The following is a 7,445-nucleotide window of genomic DNA, read 5'->3' as shown; positions in this document are numbered from 1 at the left end:
CTCCGACTCAAAAAAAAAAAAAAAAGAAAAGAAACAAGAGAAAAAGAACACAAGGGGACCCTCAGTCCAGTGCTCAGGAATGTGCAAGAGTTGGTGAATCCCCACCATGTCCTTCTCTAGGGGCTGTGGCAATGAGTAGGACAATTCTTGAGTCTATCACTCCTGCCCCTTCCCCCAAGGACCTCTCTCCTCAGGCGCTCCAGGAACCCCAAGACACGAACACTGGCTGGGACTGCGGGACTCATGATCAGTTGCCCGCCCAAGGGGACTCCTTTCCATTGTGACGGAGGCTTCGTGTGACCTGAGGGAGGGAGGAGGAGCGAGGGACATGACCACAGCTCTCCCACCGGCTCCACATGCACGTGGGATCCTGCCCACGACACCTCCCCCTTGGCATCCTGCACACCCAGAGCGCGGGGCTGAGAGGTTTCCCAGAAAGGCATCTCATGGGCGAGGTTGCCATGGAGACAAGACGCCGGTCCCGGCCAGCTCCACATGCACCGAGGGGATGGGGTGGAGCCGGCGGCGGGGACGGGTCCATGCCTGCCGCAGCCTAGTCATCCAGATCCATCCCACTTCCCCCTCTCACACCTGCCCCCATACTTACCGTCTTCCGCCTTCTGGGTGTCCAGGCCTCCTCTCTACAGACTCCCAGGACCTGAAGATCACAGGGCGACAGAGGCTGCAGCAGAGACAGCGGAGACTGCTGGAGAGCAGGACAGAGCAGCGGGAAGGACTGAGCTCTGTACACAGGCGCAAGAGTCAAAGGCCCAGTCTGAGCCCGGAAGCCACGCCCACTCTTACGGTTTGTATCTGAGTAGGTAGTTCTCACCAATGCATCCGCTGATTGGATAAGGTTCCAGGGCCCACCCCTCTGACTTTGAGTGACAGGAGATGCAATCAAACGGGTCTGAGTCAAGAAAAGCAGATTTCTTTTTTTAGAGTTGGAGTCTCACTTTGTTGCCCAAGATGCCATTCACACTCACAGCCACCCCAGCGTAGACCTACTGGGCTCCAAGTAGTGGGAACAACAGGCATGGGTTACCATGCCTGGGTAATTTTTAAATTTATTATAGGGACGAGGTCTCGCCTAGTTGCCCGGGCTGGTCTCGAACCCTCAGGCTCAGACAATCCACTCGCCTCGCCATCCCAAATTGCTGGGATTGCAGGCTAAGCCACCTAGCCCAACCAAAAAGCAGATTTTGCATGCAGTATTTTGAAGCTGAGAGTCCTTCCTGCACCAGCACCTGGTCATGAATGGTGATATTCTCTTTGACACTGCTTATAATAGTTTATTCTTTTTTTTTTTTGAGTTGGAATCTCACTCTGTCGCCCAGACTGAAGTGCAGTGGCTGTTCCCGGCCACCGCAGCCTCGATCTACTGGGCTCCAGAGATCCTTCTGCCCCAGCCTTCCAAGTAGCTGGAACTTCAGGCGCGCACTACCATGCCCGGCTAATTTTTTGATTTATTGTAGAGATGAGGTCTCACCAAGTTGCCCAGGCGGGTCTCGAACATGTAGGCCTCCCTCAGCCTCCCAAGGCACGGGATTACAGGCTGAGCCACCGAGCCTGGCTGTATATTCATTTATGAATAATATTCATGAAGCACATGCAGTTATATGCTATTCACAAATGGAAAAAATATACTGACAATTATTTTGAGTTTCAGATTTTATAACTGAAAGGGTAAACTGAGACAAAGTGGGCTGGTGCTGCGGGAATGATGCAAGATTGCAGCAGAGAAAAAAGTAAAGTTTTTTTGTTTATTTTTTGTTTTTGAGTCAGTAACTCACTCTGTCGCCCAGGATGGAGGGGAGTGTCATGATCATGGCCACTGCAGCCTTGACCTGCTGGGTTCAGGCAGTCCTTCTGTCTCAGCCTTCCAAGTAACTGGAACTACAAGCACGTGCCACTACGCCCAGCTAATTTTTCTTGATTTATTGTAGAGATGAGGTCTCGCCAAGTTGCCCAGGCTGGTCTTGAACTCATGAGCTCAGGCAATCCGCTCATCTTGGCCTCCCAAAGTACTGGGATTATAGACATGAGCCACTGTGACTGGCCTGAAAGCCAAGTTTTGTATTCACCTTTCACAGATGGAAAGGGGACTGGCACTCAAGCATGTGGGGCATGGCAGACTGGAAGCCATATATTTAAGGCCTCCTATGCAAGACTTTAAGTTATGGAGGGGGGTTAGACCTGGAAGAGATCTTGTCCAAAAGGAATGTCCAGAACTCAATTCTTTGGTTCCTGTAGCAGTCACATGAATCCTGTATCTTGACATCTCCCGACATTGACATCACACGACCTCACATGGTGGACCAAGTGTTGTCATGGTCCAGTGATACCTGGAAGTCATCATAGGCAGCTTATAACAATGTATCAATACAAATGCCTAGAAGATAGATTATTATTAAGTCTGGACATGCTTAAAGAGTTTTGCATAGGCTAGGCTTGGTGACTCAACCTGTGATCACAGCACTTTGGGAGGCCAAAGCGGGTGGAATGCTTGAGTCTGCAGGTTCAAGACCAACCCAGGAAACTTGGCAAGACCTTGTCTCTACAATAAATCAAAAGTTAGCCAGGTGTGGTAGTACATGCCTGCAGTTCTGGCTACTTGGAAGTCTGAGGCAGAAGGATCGCTGGAGCCCAGCAGGTTGTCACTGGGGTGGTCGTGAGTGTACCACTGCACTTTAGCCGGGCGACTGAGTGAGACTCCAACTTAAAAAAAAAAGTGCCAGGCTCGGTGGTTCAACCTGTAATCCCACGGCTTTGGGAGGCTGAGGTGAGTGAATTACCCGAGCCCGCGGGTTCGATACCCTCCTGGGCAGACAAGACCTCATCTCTACAATAAAATCAAAAAATAGCCAGGAGTGGTAGCGCACGCCTGTAATTCCAGCTACTCTGAAGGCTGAGGTGGAAGGATTGCTGGAGCCCAGCAGGTCAAGGCTGCGGTGGCCGGGAGTGGCCACTGCACTCCAGTCTGGGTGACAGAGTGAGACTCCAACTCAAAAAAAAAAAAGAAAGAAAAAGTTAACTGGATTGAAACAAGTTTCTGTTGTTGTTAAGACCAAGCCATCCTTTTCTCACAGCATTGCCTAATTTTAGGATTTGGGAATCATTCAGCCATCTCCCTGCTTTCTGATTAAGTATAATCCTGACTTGGTGGGGAGCACTTACTATTAGGACTCCTACCAAGGTCAGTTTCTGCTTTCCTCTACCAATAGGGCAGTGGCTGCCACTGTCTGGAAACATTCAGGCCACCTCTGAGAGAGAGGGTTGAGGACAAAGGTGATAAGCTGTCCTTTTGCTTCCAAGTCTGCATAAGTACCCCAGGGCCACATCTTGATCTACTGTGACAAAGAAGTGAAATTGCTTAGAGCTGTAATAAGGCCCACTTTTTAATTTCTTTATAGCACGCTCTTCCTCTGGTGACCAGTGTAAGGAGTCACATTCTTCTCCTAACAGTATTAAACATAAAATTTTTGTTCTCTGGACATAAGACTCATTCCACTCGCCGACAGTAGCCAGATAACCACAACATTTTTTGAGTTTCTTTTTGGTTTGGGGTAGGGCCAAATTTATCAAGCCAGCTATTCTTTCTGAATTTATGCCTTGTTTTCCTCCACTGATTAAATACCAGAGATATTTAATCTCTTTTTCTACAAATTATAGTTTATTCCTTGAAACTCATCACCCATTTTTGCCCAGAAAGTTAAGCACACTAACAGTAGTCTCCGATACTTCTTTTTCCTTCTGGAGATTAATAAGTCATTCACATATTGTAATAGTTGGGTTCCTGCCATAGGTTGAAATTCCTACAGGACAGGTTCTAAAATCTGACCAAATAAATTTGGTGTTTTGGTGAAGTCCTGTGGTAGTACCATCCAGTGATTCTGCTGTTTTTTTTTTTCCAGTTATCCGATTCTCCCATTCAAATGCAAAGAGGACTATCTTTTGGGGACCAAGGGGCATGTCCAAAATGCATCTTTTAAATCCACCACACTGCACCATGTATGTTCATAGGTAATTTTGCTGAGGAGAGTGTAGAGGTTAGGGATCACAGGATGTTGGGCCTGAACAATCTCTTTTATAGCACTTAGGTCTTGTATTAACTGATAGGTCCCATCAAACTTTTTTTTTTGCATTGGAGTCTCACTCTGTCACCCAGACTGGAGTGCAGGGGCTGCTCCCGGCCACTGCAGCCTTGACCTGCTGGGCTCTGGCAATCCTTCTGCCTCAGCCTTCCAAGTAGCTGGAACTACATGCATGCGCTACCATGCCCGGCAAATTTTTTTTATTTATTGTAGAAATGAAGTCTCACCAAGTTGCCCAGGTGGGTCTCGAACACGTAGGCTCAGGCAATCCACTCACCTCAGCCTCCCAAGATGCAGGATTACAGGCTGAGCCACCGAGCCCGGCCCATCAAACTTTTTAACTGGGAGAACAGAGATGTATATGGCTCCAGTAATCCATCCCTTATGAGGCCCTCAATCACTGGTTGTAGAACTCATGTACCCTCAGTGGGAATGGGGTATTGCCTTCTACAAATTATTTCCTCTGACTGTTTTCAATCAAACTAAAAAAAAAAGTTTATGTTATTTTAATGTAATTACTGGTAAGCAACTTAGAAACTACCTCTTCTTTTCCTTTAAAAGCCTTGTGCCAGCTCGGTGACTCAAACCTGTAATCCCAGCACTCTGGAAGACTGAGACAAGAGGACCGCCTGAGACCAGGGATTTGAGACCAGCCTGGGCAACTTGTCACTATAATAAATAAAAAAGTCGGGCTCGGTGGCTCAGCCTGTAATCCCAGCACTTTGGGAGGTTGAGGTGAGTGGATTACCTGAGCCCACGGGTTCGAGACCCACCTGGGCAACTTGGCGAGAACTCATCTCTACAATAAATCAAAAATTGGCCGGGCGTGGTAGCGCGCGCCTGTAGTTCCAGCTACTTGGAAGGCTGAGGTGGAAGGATCGCCGGAGTCCAGCAGGTCGAGGTTGCGGTGGTCGGGAGCGGCCACTGCACTCCAGTCTGGGTGACAGCGTGAGACTCCAACTCAATAAACAAACAAACAAACAAATAAATAAAAATTAGCTGGGCATGGCGACATGTGCCTATAGCTCCAGCCACCCAGAAAGCTGAGGCAGAAGGATCGCCCAAGTCCAGCAGGTCGAGGCTGTGGAAGCTGTGAACATGCCACTGCACCCCAGTCTGGTGAACAGAGTGAGACTCAAACTTAAAAAAAAGAATAAAAAAACTTGCTTGTTACTTGAAGGGGTTATCTGAGGTAAAGTAGGCCAGAGCTAGTGCTGGGGCCAACATTGTAACCAAATAAGAAAGTATAAAAACCTTTAGTATTCACCTCGTGCAGATTGGAAAGGGGACTGACACTCAGAGGCATGTGTGGCCTCGAAGGAACACAAAAAGGGTATATTTAAGGACTTTTGTGTAGGGGGAATTTGGTCCAAAGCAGAGGTCAGGGATTCTGGTATTTGATGTTTATTGTAGTCACATGAGTCTTAGATCTTGAGGTCACCAGACATTAGCATCTCATGCCTTCAGTGGTAGTTTGCTGAGCTCTGGTGATCCCCCTGCCCCAGTCCTCCAAGTAGCTGGAACTACAGGCATGCCCCACCACACCAGGCCAATTTTTTACTTACCACAGAAACAAGTCTCATCAAGCTGCCCAGGGTTGGTCTTGAACCCATGGGCTCAGTCAATCCACTCACCTCCGCTTCCCAAAGCGCTGGGATCACAGGCTGAGAGCCAAGGATTCTGGCACGATCTCCAATTCAAAAATAAATTACCATTCTTATTTCTTATTTCTCACAATTACCCCACCCCTAGCATGCTTTGAATCTGGCACAGGTTAGACATAGATAACTAAATTTCCAATAGATAGGTTTTAGGAAGCGTTGAGGCAAAGCAGCAGCCTACTCCACTCCCCTCAATCTATCTTTTATTTTTATTTTTTTTTTGAGTTGGAGTCTCACTCTGTCACCCAGACTGGAGTGCAGTGGCCGCTCCCGGCCACCGCAGCCTCGACCTGCTGGGCTCCGGCGATCCTTCCGCCTCAGCCTTCCAAGTAACTGGAATTACAGGCATGCGCTACCATGCCCGGCTGATTTTTTGATTTATTGTAGAGATGAGGTCTCACTGCCCAGGAGGGTCTCGAACCCGTGGGCTCAGACAATCCACTCACCTCAGCCTCCCAAAGGTGCGGGATTACAGGCTGAGCCACCGAGCCCGGCTTATTTTTTATTTTTTTAACACAAAATTTGAATTAACTTTATTTCCCCTACAGTCAACAACTTCTTTGCATTGAATTTTAAAGCAACAAAGTAAAATAAAATCCCCCAAATGACAAGGTATCAGAAATCCAGATTTAGTTACACTATATTTGTGAAAATATTCAGCCATTTTATTGGTCTGTAAAAGAACCATCATTTGGGTCAAAAATGAATTCTATAAATCAAAGAATATTCTACACCCTGGAAAAGAAAATCAGCAGTAACATTCTCACTGAACATTGTAAACTACATTTTTCTTCATAAAAGTCACATACTCTTCTGTACTTTTCCACCAAAAGCAGTGGTGTGTTATGCTTGTTATAGAAAACAAATTATATCCTGCAGCAGGGTTTTACTAAACAATTGGAGAGTACGTTCAAGTATGTATAAAGTTGCCTATAAGCTGGAAAGTGAACATGTTCAATCTCCATTTACATTTTAGTGCATTTTTTGACAACTGTCACTTTTTTTTTTTTTTTTTGTGAGTTGGAGTCTTACTCTGTCGCCCAGAGTGGAATGCAGGGGCCGCTCCCGGCCACCGCAGCCTCGACCTGCTGGGCTCCGGCGATCCTTCCGCCTCAGCCTTCCGAGTAGCTGGAACTACAGGCGTGTGCTACCACGCCCGGCTGATTTTTGAAAAGTAAGAAAATGCATATAGCACTCAAGAGTGTTTCATCAGATGCTTAAGGGATTAAAAAAATATAGAGCAGAGAACAAAATCGTTGTGATGGATGAAACTGTTGTACAATGAGAACAATCCAGGCAGTTTACCATTCCTTTGTCATTTTGGCAAGTCACAGAAAATGAACTTTGGATACCTGTCCACCTTAACGGTTTCCTCTTTCATCTTCTGCATGTCAACATAGTGCTAACTCCATGTCTAAGATTCCAAACCCCGTCGTGGTAAGCAACACCTTGTGCAACTGCCACGATTTCCAAAGAACATAAATCCAGCCCTTGAATGAGCAGTGCATGAAACCTGCTCTGTGAGAACCTGGTGAAAACAACTGCTAGCGGCGGGGCGGGCGGGGCGGGCGGGCGAGCGGGGACTGTCACTGTTCCTCGGAGCCGCGGTGCCGCCTCCGTCCGCTGCGTCTCCTCCTCTGGCGCCCGCGTCCGGTCGGCTCTCGCCGCCGCCGCCGCACCGGGGACACGG

Source organism: Carlito syrichta, unplaced genomic scaffold, assembly GCF_000164805.1.
Source record: "Carlito syrichta isolate Samal-C Ts95f unplaced genomic scaffold, Tarsius_syrichta-2.0.1 Scaffold312272, whole genome shotgun sequence".
Classification (NCBI taxonomy): Eukaryota; Metazoa; Chordata; class Mammalia; order Primates; family Tarsiidae; genus Carlito; species Carlito syrichta.
Note: the sequence above shows the minus strand (reverse complement) of the source record.